Source organism: Alligator sinensis, unplaced genomic scaffold, assembly GCF_000455745.1.
Source record: "Alligator sinensis unplaced genomic scaffold, ASM45574v1 scaffold656_1, whole genome shotgun sequence".
NCBI lineage: Eukaryota > Metazoa > Chordata > Crocodylia > Alligatoridae > Alligator > Alligator sinensis.
The window spans coordinates 1,167,354-1,182,653 of record NW_005842333.1 but is presented as its reverse complement, the minus strand read 5'-3'; the positions used below and the strand labels follow the sequence as shown (position 1 = coordinate 1,182,653).

At 44.2% G+C, this 15,300-nt stretch overlaps 2 long non-coding RNA genes across 2 annotated transcripts in view; one reads left to right on the top strand and one right to left on the bottom strand.

Moving 5' to 3' along the window:
* The window catches only part of LOC106722467, a 16,024-nt gene extending 4,675 nt beyond the window's left edge, over positions 1–11,349 (top strand). The window contains exon 2 of the long non-coding RNA XR_001358439.2: positions 9,094–11,349. This is a non-coding gene — a long non-coding RNA (uncharacterized LOC106722467). The remainder of the gene's footprint in view (positions 1–9,093) is intronic.
* The window catches only part of LOC102372570, a 50,151-nt gene that overhangs the window by 16,686 nt on the left and 18,165 nt on the right, over positions 1–15,300 (bottom strand). The window lies entirely within an intron of this gene.

Sequence of the window (15,300 nt, the reverse complement as noted above, 5' to 3'; positions counted from 1 at the left end):
AGTGCCGGCTGTGGGAGCTGTGGATGTAACAGCTAAAGGGGATGGGTCAGAAAAGATGGGCTGCCTTGAATTTTTCTACATTCCAGGCACCTATTCAACATGATCCAAAGCTCAATGAAGTCAAGACAAAGGAATTCATCCTGGACTTGGTGCCCTCTGCATCAGGGCCTGCTATATTCTAGTGTTATTCATGCACTCCTGCTGCCCCAGGGAGCAGCATACAATACAAGCAGGCTTCTTCCATTCCACTGTTATGATCACACACACATCAAATTGCAGATTCTTCTTTGGCTGTTCACTTGTTTTCTCCTTTTTGGTGTCCATTTCCCCTCTCCTCCAGCCATCCCTCTGCACATGCCATGCTTGTGGCACACTAGTCCCAATCCTGGTGCCATCCATATAGTCTAAATCAAGCAGCTCTGATCTGGATGGTTTATATTCTCACTTCAGACCATAAAGCATTAGGCCAGCTGCTGTGAGAGCCCATGAGCTATATGCCTGGCTGCTGCCCATCTATTAGATTTGACCAGTGGTTCTGTGTAGCTGTGAATGCACCAGCTAACACTGCTGTCTTCTCCTTAGACTTTGCCCCAAATCCCCTCCCAGCCTCAGTCCTCAACACAGGTGCTCAGGGCCAGCAGCGGCGGTGGCATTTCCATCACCCGGCTTCTCCACAGTCTGCTGTCACAGCACAGCACAACCGCAGCATTAGTGCCAGGCCAAAGGCCAGGGGAGAGGACCTGGTCCTCAATCACATCCCCTGTAAGTCACTCGCTACACCATGCCGAGTGAAACCCCCCTAGCAGCGAGAGAGCAGACTTCAGAAAGGCAGGCTTGCTGCTTTCATTAGCTTTCTGCCGAGAATGTTAAGCCGGTCACCCGATGCAGCAAGGAGCTTTACTTTTCTGTTCAGCTGCAGCTGTTTAGCTTGCAAGGTTCATTTTTTTTGTCCTTTTTGTTTTTGATTAGTTGTTCTGTTAGTCGGTAACATTGTTGAGTACATGGAAGCTAAGCTGGAGCAGGGAGGGTTTTTTTTTTTTTTTCCTCTCTCTCTCCTGGCAGTCGCAGACTCCAGATGTTCAGAGTGCTAGTTGGGAAGTCCTGCTGGCGCCACTTAGGGCAGAGGGCAGGGGAAAGGCACGCGAGCTGGAACCCAAAGCACTCAGTCACTGCAGGATTTGGCACATTCCCCAGCTTTCTGCTGGCACATTCCCCAGCTCTCTCCTGGCCATCTGTTCCAAAAAAACACTTTCAGAACCTCATCATCACTCAGGATACAACACTGAGAGCAGCTGTTATAGAGGCAGAAGGAAAAACCATGCAAAAGGTCTCTTTGTAAGAGAGGAAACTGGGTTATGAATAACAGCATAACAGTTGGAGCTCAATAAAAGTTTTCTGCTGGAATTTAGTTTCTTATTTTTAATTCCCGTTGTGTATGTATATGTGTGCGTGTGTGACTATATGGTGAATACACACACCCAGTTTTAATTTTCTCTGTGTGTAGCTATATTCTTATACATGTAAAGTAAAATCACACATACATTTAATTATCTGTGTGTATATAGTTCTCATACATGTATATATACTCGCCCACAATTTTAATTTTGTGAATATATATTCTCATGTGTGAAATACACACACACACAATTTTAAATCTGGGTGTAGAGATATATTCTTATATACATATGTAAAGCATACACCATACACACATTATATATAGGGAATTTTAAAAAGGGAATCTGTGGGTGTATACACACACACTCCATCATATTATAATACACAAACTCAAACAATTAAGATATAAAATATTTGTTTTTGATTAGTTGAATGTTTTCAGTTAGCTGATTTTGATTAAGGTTATACAGTCTTCACTGTATGGGATTTATATACAATCTTACAATTTTACAGCAATGTTTTAACGCTCCCTGAATTCTGCAAAGAAATAACTAGATCTATTATAGGTAACATAATTCTGCTCATTTTTTTTAAGCAGAGTTTTCAGCAGCCTGTTGTGTTTGTTCGCTTGTGCAGGAGTGAAAGAGCAGTGACCTTATATCATGTAAAGGTAGCATAAAGCACCAGTTGTACAGCTCTGATGTTGTCTGCTTAGAATGGATTTATTTTAATAGTAGCATGTTGTGATTTATCTTTATGGACCCCCAGGTAAAGCTACAGCCCCTGCCCCTGAACATCCTTCAAACTAATTTGAAAGGCTTGTAAAGCAGATTGCAGCTCTGACAGGGAATACAAGTATTGATGTAATGATCAATACTAGCTTAACACACATCAGCAGTTTAGCTTCTCATCTGATACACTAAAGTCTTGATTAGGTAAACCCCATTTATTCACCATAGATTCACGTACCACACAGGTTTCTAATGCAAGGAGGGATGGGGGTGGAAATCAGGTTCCCATTTCCACCTCCCCTCACCAAGCAAAGCAGAAGAGCCTGCTTAAAATAGCTTCATTTCCCCACTTGGAGAGTACAGACAGCCAGCACATCTGCTTCCCTACAGCCAGTTGGCTCAGTGTGCCTAAAGGAGAAAATGGGCCACTCCTGTATGGGGACCTGTCTTAGTCATCTGTAGCTGGGAAAGCAGCCTAGCAGACTGAAATCTGTATAGGGAGACCCCAAGCTGCCTTTCCAGTTCATCTCAGGTCCACATAATTGTGTTTTCAGCCATCCTAAGAGACTTCAGGAACTCATCTAGGTTCCACTGGCTAAAAGGGGGGTAGAAAGCACCCAGCACAGGTGCCAGAGTGTGGTGCATGAAGGCATTTTGCTGGGCACGCGCACCCTGGAGTGGATGGTGGGGAAGGGACTGGGGCTCCATTTCCACAACAAGGATCAGGCCCCTTGTGGCTCCTCTGCTGTCTGCCCCTGGCACGCCAACATAAGTCAAGATTGCAGGTGTTTTTGGCACTCTACCCAAAGGCGTTGCCAACCCTCAGTCTAGAATGTCATCCATTTACTGTGCACAAGGAAGCCAAGCCACTCTGGATAGCATCACGGGCAGATCCATAATCGTGGAAAGGTCGGGGTGCAGCCACACACCCCTTTGGCAGAGTGGCCCATGTGCAGCAAAGAGAGCTCAGCCCATGGACTCCAGAGCTGTGCAATAGTGGGGGCTCTGGCCAGACCCCACACCAACCAGCTGCTGAGCTCAGAACTCCTAGCACATGAGGAGCTGTGACACTGAAATCCCAGTGGTGTACAGCCAAAGGGGGGGGGAGTGCCCTGAATATCGTAGCTCACATGGAAAGCAGGCTGCTACACAAATGCCATCCTAACAACTAGCCACCAGCAGTCCTTCCACGGCAAGCACTTGCATTCAACACATGTGCGATCTGGGGAGGCATAGGCATCAAAGCACATGGCGCTAAGGAGCTGTTCCGAGAAGGAGCAGCATAATCCATGCAACCGATACAAGCCAGCCCTACCCTGAGATGCTTTTGCAGTTCTCTAAATTTGATTTGACTGTGCTGACTGTGACCCTTGCCACCTGTAACCTTGCTACCTGTACAGTAATGGATTGGGGTATACGGGCAGCCCACGCGAGTTCACAAGTCTCTCAACTCTCCCCAGGCTGAGGTTCCTCAGAGCTGCAGTCTCCCTCCCCCTTTTCCTCTCCTTCGCTTCCATTTCTGCACAAGTATTAGTCCCGCTGGGATGCAAGAGCATACCCCTTCTGCTCCATTTGAGACATGGCTATAGACCATCTTGAGCAGCAGGTCCTAACTGGAGTCTTTCACTGCATAAGATGTGGGAAGCCCACCCATATTCCCTGAGCATCAAAGATCGCAGTCCCTTGGATTCACCCCATGGAGGTCAGACAAAAGCAAGTTTGATGGATCTGTGTAGAGCTACCCAAGAAGTCCACCCCGCTCTGTTTTAGAGACCAGGGAGTAGCTGCACATGCTGCCGGAGTTGTGGCTTCCAGAGTCAGGTGTGGAAGATTCAACCCCTCATTTTATGTAGAAACAAAAGGACTGTCCAACAGAAATCAGATGCCTACAGTTGAAGGAAAAATGAATATAGAGAAGGTATCAGAAACTAAAGAACTCCAAATAATACAGGAATCATAACACACAGAGATGCTTCCTTTGAATCGCCAAGGTCATGAGGCCAGTTCTCAAGGTCAAGAATCAGTGGCATTCAGATTATTTTTTAGACTAATTAAACCAGCCAATATAAAGTAAATCAGGCTTCAGAATTTCTGCCTATAGTGAGAAGAAAGGGGAGAGGGGAAAGAGAAAAGACTTGTTCCTTATCTCTCTTTGACAAGTGGGGAGTGACTACCCTGAAATCATAAGAAGGGTTTTCTTCCTTTTGTATTCCCTTCCCCTTGTATGTACAACATTTCTCTGCCCTCAGCTAGTTCCTGTGCATTCATCTGCACGTAAACTAGGGCTGGTCTTCCCTACCTCTCAGCATATGTTTTGTTGCAGAGAACTGCAGTGAAATCTTTCCCCCCCGCCCCCGAAACACATTGCACATCTCCTAGCTGCACATTATGGAGCAATATTACTGTGAACAAATGGACAGTGGTCAAAATACATGAAAGTGGCCCATGTTGAGATGCCTATTTTTATGTATTGTTTGTGTACTACATGGTCTGCAATCCAAAGCCTACTAAAGTCACTGGGAGTCCTTCCATTGACTTCAGTCGACTTTGGATTAGATTCAGAAGGCTGGAAAACCAATTATCAACCAGGAGTTGTCTGAATTTAAGGGAGTACAGTTGTGCCATGTCTACTCCCCCAACCTTTTTATTTTCTTCAAAAATGCTTGATAGGTCATTAGTTTCTGTAGTGGAAGACATCCAATTTATCAAGACACTGTTACAAGCTAAGACATGGTATTCAGAGTATATTCACTTTTCTACCATCTTGAAACATTACTAAGGCAGTTCCTTTTGTCAGGATTTTCCCCCTCAGCCCTCTTTGTGTTTTTCTTTCACATGGGACAAATTAATCCTGACACGTGAATTTTAAAGGAATGTTTATTATTTAGCTGTGTAAAGCACTAAGTTATTTTACACACAGGAAAAGGGAAAACCGTCTTCCTGATGAATAAGTTAGCAATATAAGAGTGTCTGTCTGTGCATCTCCAAAAGCTAAAGTATGAAAAAAGCCGAGGTCAGGATTTTCAGACTTCAGCATCTGAGGCTGTGTACAGAAGTTGGTTTTTTTCTGCCATTTAAAGTACTTTATTGCTGTGACCTAAGAGAAGTGTATGGCTTAACAGCGCTTTAAAAAGTAGGTACAGCACTTTAAATTAACCCTTGTTAAGTGAGATATTAAATTTGAAGTGCTGTACTTTCCAGCACTTTAAATAACTTCTGTACATTGATTAAATTTCTGATGGGTGGAGAAGCCCCAGGAGGCTGTGAAGCGCCCCCTGCCACCTAGCCTGGGAAGTGCAGGGAGGGTCAGAGCCTCTCCCCCACCCCGCCACCCAACACTGCACCCAACACTGCACTTCTGTCACGTTTAAGAGCACTGTAACTTTATAGTACTATAAAAAGTGCTCTAAATTACAGCACTGTAAAATGTTCGTGGAGCACTTCTGTATACACCCCAAAACAGGGTACTTTTCGTCCACATTTTGTTCATCAAAAGAAAGTTAAGGTGCCATATCCCAGCCAGAGCAGGGGTCCTCTTTGTTGATTTCCATGTTCAAATGCCAGATTTGAACCCTGAGCACATAGTTAATAAATAAATACATAAATTTAAAAAAAATATCCCCTCTCCCTTTTCTCCTCATCAAGAAGCAAAAAATAATAAGTGACACCAAAAACATTCATTTGGAGCTATTGATGTCACCACTCACTCTGTTTAAAGGCAGTGTTTTGACTGTGTCATTTCTCCTGTCTCTCCATGTTTCCATTGCTTCAAAGAACTTTAGGGAGGCGTCTGCTGTTTTCAGCATAGAAGAGAAACAAATGCACACTGTGAAGAATTGAATTACATTTATCTGATGGATTTGTTAAACATTTTGAATAGAGATTCCCCAGCCAGGCTGAACCAAGATTGCATTGTCATTAGCTTATACTGGCCCACAACAGAACCACAGACCCAAATTCTTCCAAATGCTGGAATATGCAAAATCCAGACACGAGCTCCCAGCTTTGCCATTGCAGCCCATCTGGATTTTCACAGATTCAGTCGTATCCACCGTGCATTAATGAAAGCTCCGGGCCCCAATTCTGCAACAGCGTTGGTATGGTCATATCATTGGGGTGCACTAGTGATTTCTAGGGTATTCTTAGCTGGTCTTTGGGTTTTCCTGAAGAAACCTTATACAGGACAAGGCTGCAGTGTGCATTGGATGCCCATATACCCAGTGGAGGGGGGGAAGCTTAAAGGGGCCTTCACAGTAGGCAGTTACAAAGAGTTACAAAGCCTCCACGAGGATAATATCAAAGAAAACATTGATATTATTGTCTCTGTTATAGCTTCCAATCCTGACAAACCAGCAAATTTTGAAGAAAAAAAACCCCCCAAATAAAAAAGCCTGACTCAATATCAGAACAAAATGCCTTTCAGGAGATATTTAGAGATTTTAATCTTTCCAGGTTATCAAAAGTATTCTTCTTAACGGCAACTTGATTACAGTGTCCAAGTGCCATCGCAAAACACAGTGAAGACTGAAGGGCCCCAATCAGCAAAGGCTGAATGTTGAAGCCAGGCAAATTCAAGTTAGAAAAAAAATAGGCACAAATTTAGTAGTGAGAGTGACTGGCTGTTGGAATAAAGAGAGCAAGGGAAAAAGTGGAGTCCTCTCTCTATTGGCATCTTCACACTGAGACTGGGTGCCCTTCTAGAAAGCGTGCTTTAGCCAAACACAAGTCATTAGCTTCAGCACAGGGGTGGCTGTGCCCACTTGCCCCTACTGATGTCTGGGGCGAGCAGATGAGCGCTATTTTCCTTTGATCATAGCACAGTCTGACACTTCCTGTAGCAGAGATGTCACACCTCCCATTCTCGCCCCTCATCCATCAGTGCCACCTTGTTTCAGGCAGATAGTGCGGCCCTATCTCATTCTCTTTTTCGGGAGAGATGCATTCAGGCAAGTCAGGCCCCTGATTCACTTAAGTATTTAAGGATTCACACGAGGCACTTTTCTGTATATTTAAGCCTGAACATCTTTATAAATTGAGCCACTGGACACCAGACCCTAATTCCCCTTGATTTTTAATGCATTAGGCTCAAAGTTAGACACCAAACCGCCACTGATTTCAACAGGAGGATAGGCACTTACTTACACTTGTGTATCTGCCCCTAAGTCTCTAAGGAGTCTAAGTGATTTAGGCACAGTAACCAATTTGAACTTCAGCTCCTTACAAAATTAGTCGCTAATAAGGTCTCAAAATATTCAATATTGTTTGGAATTTCTTAGGGAGCATGCTCCTACTCGGCATGGAAGGGGTGCTGGGAAAGGTTTCTCTCTGTTTTAAGACGCACATCTGAGCTCTGTTTATTACGATACAGTAATGAAATCCTTTGGTGACATTCCCCAGTCAAGCGTGAATTCCCCAACAAGGCCTGCTGCTCAAATGGTTAAATGATTTACACCCAGATAAGTGGGAGGGGGATGGTCCCATTCTGAAGGCCAAGCAGCCTGACAGCCGGAAAGGAGAATGTAATAACTCGCATCACTATCGCTCAGTCCAGGTTGTCCTATTTGATTTCCTTTCCATTCGTAAATCTGAGATCAGCTTCTGAAACTCAAGATAGATCCCAAGAGGTCTTTGAAAATTCAAGGCCTTTCAAGTGGAAGCTTGGTCTTTACTAGCATTTCTAGCTTTTAGTCTTCTCTTGCTCCGTTCCGTCCCTAAAAATACACACATTCTTTAGCATCTCTGTCCTGTTCCATCCATCAGCTCTACGCTATGCATGTCCATTACTATTGTAGTCACAGTTTCTTGCTGGGCAAATAAGATCTTTTTTCTGGGACAAGTTTCCTTTGCAGGACTCACTAAAACAGGGCCAAGGGGGCTCTACAAGTTGTGCCTGCAAAAGTGGTGGGGTAGGTAGAAAGACAATTTGCAGAAGTCCAATTTTACCACAGGGCTCTGGCATTTGCTGCTGTCTGTGTACAGGAAAGAAAAAAGGAAGAATTTGAAGGAAAATGTGATCGATCACACACACACACACACACACACACACACACACACAGACACAGACACACACCTTCTCTCCTCTCCCAAACAATTTTCCATTGTGTGCATGTGTGGGGAGGGGGGACGGGAGAGAAAGGAGGTGTGAACAAAGAAGCAGGAGTTAACAGGAGAAGGGCAATAAATTAGTTTGGGATAAAAAAAGAGATATTTAATGACAGGGCTGGCTGTTCCACTTCCAACAGTTTTCAGGGGTTGTTTTTCTCTCTTCTTCCTCCCCCCCAACTGTACCACTAAAAGAGGGGAAAAGAGAAAAGAACAAAATATAAAGAACAAAAATGCAAAAGCAGTTTTGTTTCATGATGTTTACTGGAAAAAATACAATATGGAGGGGGGAGTAACTTTTTTCTATCTCCCTTCTGGGGGGAGGGGGAAAAAAAACAATGAATTTTTCCATCAGAAAAACATCTAAGAAGAAAACTCTTCCAGCTGTGTGTAACAGAGCGTGTAAGACAAGGTTCTGCCACCTTTATTCTCGTCAAGTAGCTCCATGCCCTGGGAAGAGCCCCGTTGGGTCACACCATGAAATCCTGGCTCACGAGGAAGCCTTGAAGTCAGTGAGAGCCTGCCAGGGTGAGCTAGGCATTCCCAGGCTGGGCCATATATTTCTACGAGATGCTAGGTAAAATGCTAGCATGAACGACTAGTGGTGAATGAACCTGGCCTTTAAATACTCCATGCCTCCCTACTTTCAGGGGGCAATTTCCTCTTGATTCTGGTGAGCAAACCTACTTCTTACTTTCTCAGAGCTACTTCGACCCAATACTGCACCACGGGAGTAAATGGGAGTCACAGCCTACAGCAAGCACAGCATGTGGCTCTGAAAGAACAAGCACCTGTTATTACTGAATCAGTCAATCCCCTAGTCTCTAAAAGTTCACCACTCTGACCATGTATCATTTCTTTCCAGGAATAAGAACTGGGAAAGGAGAATTCAGAAGAACGTCCAGCCATCGTTCCATCTATTTTGGGCAATGGTTGCATAACCCACACGAAGACTGCAAGCGGCTTTTTTGCAGAGACCCCTTTCAGGACAACAGTTGGCTAAGGGACAGTCTCAAATCTCTGGGGGGAAAAAAAAAGATGGGAGTGTTTGTTTTGTTTTGTTTTGTTTTGAAGCCAGCCACCTTTTAGTATGTGCAATTTATTTAGCACTTTTCCCTTTGCTTAACAGGGAAATGATACCTTCTCAGCTCACCTTGTACAGTGGTGTTGTTGGTGTTGTTGTTGCTGTTGTGCCAAAGATTTGATGGAGCTTCTACACCGCTTCTTCATTTTGCCTTAACGTTAAATCTTCGAGCCAAAGACAAGTCAGAAGTTGTGTTCAGATCATGTTGAGCGGGCCATTTCTTAGTGACAAATCACAATTTCCAAATCCTTCTGTAAGTCTCCTCCTATTTCTCCTGTCCATAGTTATCTGCTTGAAGCACTGGAACCAAATGCTCACAGTGGGGAAAGAGCCAGGACACACCAATACTTGCTCCAGAATCGATTTGTTTTCTTTCTTTCTTTTCTTTGAGCAATTCCATCATTCTGTTTCTTTGGCAATTACCCTATTTTCTTTCCTGCTGTGAAACACGTCCACAGGGTAGAAATACTGACAGAGTGAGACCTGAAACATGAAATGTGCTTTTTAAAAATATATATATTATATATATATATATATATATAAAAGTAAATAAAAATAAGTGCCATATAAAGCAATAAAAAGAGAATCAGAAGAAAGTTCAGATACGCAGAAGGGAATGCAGCAAAGCTATTCAGAGGTTGTTTCAGTTCTGTGAAGTGATTTTGGAGGGGGGAGGGAGGGGGAATCAAAGTGGTTAAAAACCCATGTAATGCAAAGGCATTTGAATCCTATATTGTACCTTTCACTTCAAATTGAAGTAAAAAAAAAAAATTGAGAAACATTCGCTTGGAGTATGCAGACTTTGTAGGTAATACGGGATGTATGCAGGACATCTGCTAGCAATGGAACAGAACTCCATGTCATAGTGAAGGAATATGGGTGCTTGAAGAAGGGCAGATTCAATGTTTTGCTTCCACTCCAGGGTAAAGGTTATATATGATGGGACCAAATTCAAGTCTTAGTTATACCAGCATAAATCAGGCTATTTGCTGTCCAATTTACTCCAATATAGAGGATTCTTAATCTGGTCCTGTATTTGTATGAAGCCAGATGGTTGTGTGTTGTGGGGCGAGACCAGGGTCTCTTATTATAAGCATATCATTCTTCACAGTCCAAATTCAGCCAGGTAAAGGGATTCCATGGTTGCACTTCCCAATGCAGATCTGGGACGTGAAGGGCTGGTTTGATTGCATGATGTCCTCCCTGACAAGCGCTTGAACATCCATGACTGCTGGGCTCGGGGCAGAAGGCTCATTCACCAAACATATGGCAGAAATACCCAAAGCACACTCAGATTCACACCTGTGAATGGGAGATGACATCTCCCACCATCCACAGGGCACGTTGGCATCCTGGCATACGAGTGCTGCTACTGTCAGTAGAGCAACCATAAAGAAATCTTCAGTGAATCGCTGTCAAGAACAAAGGGCTATGGCCCCTTTAGAGAGATACTGCTGAGAGGTAGCGGAAGATGGGTGGAGAAGTACGAGCTGATGGATTTGGCATGGCCGAGAACTAATAAAACAGGGAAGGAGGAAATGAAGGCAGGATGGATAGAGTATCTTCAGGCGAGTTCAGCTGCATCCCTGGGAGGACGTGGGACTTAGCAGTTTTGCTCAGAGGACTCCACAAATTCTTACATTAATTAAAAGCAAGCAGAACTCAGAACTGGAACTGCTTGTGGGAAATAAGTAGTACATGGGTTGCGGTGAGAGAAACGCACTGAACATCACCAGTTCCCTCTTTGGTGTGGAGCAGAGCTGAGTGAAACAATTCAGAGGGAAGACTTCAGTTGAGAAATTCATCTGCCCTGTTTGTTTATAAATAGTCTCAGTCTTTTTTAAAGTGTATTAGTCATGAATTAATTACCTCTCAAGTACTTTCTACTCAAGTAATTTATTAATTGCCTCTCAAGTATTTTTTGTTGCAACATGCAATGGTTGCAAGTTGAACTGTATTGCTGTGTTCTGATGGGGTACTTCCCAAGATATTGCTTTTTTCGTCCCCACCTTTAGAGAATAAAGGTCTTAAAATCAAGCCTTATATTTACAAACCTCAGAATTTACCCTCTTTGATATGCTTTACCCTTCACATTACATTTGCTGCTCTTACAGGACGCGCTCAAGCACTGGAATCGTCTTCACAAGGGGAACCGAACCAAAGCAGTTTCGGCTTTTTTGATTGTAGCTGTTCTCTCAGCTCTACTCTGGAGACATGTACCTATAGCTAATGCGCGGCACCCTTGCAGCGCGCGGCACCAATACCATTCCAACACCTAAGCTAGGTCTCACCAAGTAGGGGGGGGAAAAAAAGGGGTAACACATTAATTATGCCACTGACAAAAGAGTGGTAACAAGGCAGTTGGTTTTACTGAGAAGCAACGTAGCGGAGGACAGCAGCAGGCAGGGCTGCAGCGCTGACCTTACACCACCCCCTTCCAGTAAACACCACAAGTGCTTTGTCTCCACTTAGTATTTTATAACAAGATAAGGAGCTCATGTTCTGATCCGTCTGGAAAACGAAAACAAAGATGGGGAGGCAGGGAGGAAACCCTGCATGTCAGTACAGAAACAGCCACTCGATGGCCCATCGGCTGTTATAACAGGAGGGCAAAACTGCTGTTCCATCTCCAGAGTCTATAAGCAAGGAAATTCCTCTGGCAAGGGGGATCTTCCCTGCAATGGCCCAAATAGATATTTGCTGAAGGTACAAGAGAGTGTAAGTAAGAGAAGCTGCCCTGTAACTTGAAAGACAGAGCCAGGCCTTTTTTGGTTCAGTTGCATCAAGATGTTAAGCACACCAGCATTTAAGGAATAAAAGCACACCATACCCCTAAGGCTGCACTTTTATTGGTTGCCTACTTGTGTGCCCTTCAACTGAACTGGCTCGTTGTCACTGTTGTTCTTGCGTAAACTGAATGGACAATTTGCAAAAGCTCAACAGCGGTTGACCATGACCTACCACAAGGAAGAGAGAAGACACTGAGTTCAGTATGTACTGAACAGCTGATCTAAGCTAAATGGATTTCTAGTCTGAAAACGCATTTGTTATTGTAGTGTGCTGGGCGTGAGGACAACTAGCTGAGGCAGGTCATGCTCAGTCAGATTCTGCTTTCTTTCACATCCATGTCAAGGGTTGAGCCTACTAACTCCATAGAAGTCAATGGAATAATTGTAGGTGCACACCAGTGTGCTGAACCAGGGATCCAGCTACGGCCCCCACTGAAATACAAAAAGGAAAAGGTATATCCCATGCCCATAACAACAAGTATCATCTGACCTCAGAGCATCACACCTTGTTCGTGTTCAGAGCATCCATTGTGTGAGAATAGCCACTCTGATTAGACTCTCTCGCCATTTCCTGTATTTTTTATAACAGATACCGACAAAAACCATGTGAACTGGAGCAAACAGTACAAGTGAAACAAGCAGATATCCCAGGTTGTACCTGCACATTCAACTATTCCAATGGGAACAGCCCATTGAGACCTCATTTAATTCTTTCTTGCACCAAAATCTTGATGCTCATAGAATGCATCAAGCCAAACCGCGCTCTCCAGTACCAGCTGAGACGAATCAGGGAAGCTGAACCAGATTTACTCTCACATCACTGAGAGCAGAATACATTCCAAATTCTGGGCCGATTTACATCTCACGCTAACTGCAATGGGCTTGCATGGAGCAACTTCATACACGCTGTATCCCCTGCAGAACGGAAAAATGCATGTTCCAGAACGGGACTGAAGACAAGAGCACTCAGCATAAAACTCCTCACTCTGCATTGAGAAAATAGATGGGGTCTCAGTAGAGAGACCTCAGGCTGCAAATAGTATTTCTAGCTGTATGCGTCTTGAAATGTTTGTTGGTATTCTCCTGAAGGTAAGGGGGAACTGCTGCTTTCATTTCAAAGAGCATGGTTCAAGACATAATGGTAATAAAAGGCTGTCCAGTATGACTCCTGTGCACCCTAATGACATACAAGCCAGAAGGCAAAGGAAATGAACCCCAACTTTTTCTTTACTCTTATGGTTTTAAAGTCTGCGTCTATTTTTAGTGCTTGGTTGGAAGTGCTGCAAACAGCAGAGAACAATTTCAGCACGTCAGGATTTTAGTGCTGAATAATGCCTTGAAGTACATTGCATTCAACTGTATTGAAATCCTAGAATCATAGAAAATGGGGGCTGGAAGGGGTCCTCAGGAGGTCATGTAGTCCAACTGCCTGCTCAAAGCAGGACCAGTCCAAATAGATCACCCCAGCCAGGGCTTGGTCAAGATGAGCTTTAAAAACCTCCAAGGATGAAGCTTCTACAACCTGTCTGGGTAACCTGTTCCAGTGTTTTACTACCGTCCTAGAGAGAAAGTTTTTCCTAATATCCAACTTAAACCTCCCTTGCTGCAACTTGAGACCACTGCTCTTTGTTTTGTCACCTGCCACCGCTGAGAACAGCCCAGCTCCATCCTCTTTCAAACCCCCCTTCAGGGAGTTGAAGGCTACTTTCAAATCCCCCCTCAGTCTCCTCTTCTGCAGACTAAATAAGCCCAGTTCCCTCAGCCTGTCCTCAGAAGTCATGTGCCCCAGCCCCTCACCATTTTTGTCACCCTCTGCTGGACTCTCTCCAATTTGTCCACATCCTTTCTGTAGTGGGGGGTCCAAAACTGGACACAGGACTCCAGATGTAGCCTCATCAGTGCTGAATAGAGGGGAATTATCACTTCCCTTGACCTGCTGGCAACACACCTACCAATGCAGCCCAGGATGCCGGTAGCCTTCTTGGCACAAGGGTACACTGCTGACTCATATCCAGCTTATTGTCCACTGTCACCCCCAGGTCCTTTTTTGCAGAGCTGGGTCAAGGTAAGTTAGGGTGGATTTAGGCTTTTGGCATGCTGTTTGGGCTGCAGCACCAGTTCACTGGGGAAATAATCCATGTGCCTAGGCAACATTTCTATCCCATTGTATTTAGCAGACACTCAGCATCATGGGTTCTCAGCAGCAACTCCAAGACACGTCTAACAGACCCTAACAACATTAGAAAGGTGACCTTTTGGCCCTGAAAACTGGCAGGCACCACTAAGTAAAATCTAAACTTCCACTTACCTGGCTCCACCCTTGCAGCTAAGAGTCTGCCTCTGATACTTCCCTCTTACTATGCAACATCACCTCCCTTCCACTCTCCTTACAGTGGTCCCTTTAAGCCCACTGCAAAGGAGCTTCTGGTTCAAAGATCATCTTACCCTACAGCCTTATGAAAGAGAGCCAAAGATAATTATTTTATATGCCATAGCTCCTGAGAAGACTAGTCGCGAACTAGGACCTCATTGTGCCGAGCACTGTACAAACGCAGAAGAGAGTTCCTGCCCCAAAGACCTTACAGTATTAATATAAGGCAAAAGGCAACAGATGAAAACACAATAGAAGAATGAGGCGATAATGGTCGGCATGGCCAGCAGCAGTCACAGCACATAAGCAAGTTGTGTAGGCATGTCTTTTACTCAGACACATCTGGAAAGCTGGTATTTTCCACAGGTAGATTGCAATGAAAATTTCAAACCAGGACAGCTTTAAAATTCAGAAACTTGACATCTGAACCCAGATCCAAATTCCTATTCTTAGAATGAGGCAGCCCAAACTCAGATTCCTTAAGCTTTAATCGTGGTTTTCACATTTTAGATCTTGAGTTTTGTGTCTGAGTATGACCCCAAGTTGGGGGAGCCTCTAGATCTAAATGGTAGAGCTAGGCATGTGGGTCCAAGCTTTCAAACAATATTTTGACAGTTTTCAATTGTCTATTAAGATTTTTATGAATCTTCATAGGCACCTCTGCATCTTAGGGAACCTCGGTCTCTTATAATCCACACTATAGGACTTGATTCTTCTGTCTTGAGCACAGGTATGAGCCATGGCATGTCTTATTGCCCTGAATTTAACTGAGTCATGTTGCTGTAAAACTAGTGTAATGAGCCTCATGGCCTTAGTCCTCTGTGTGGC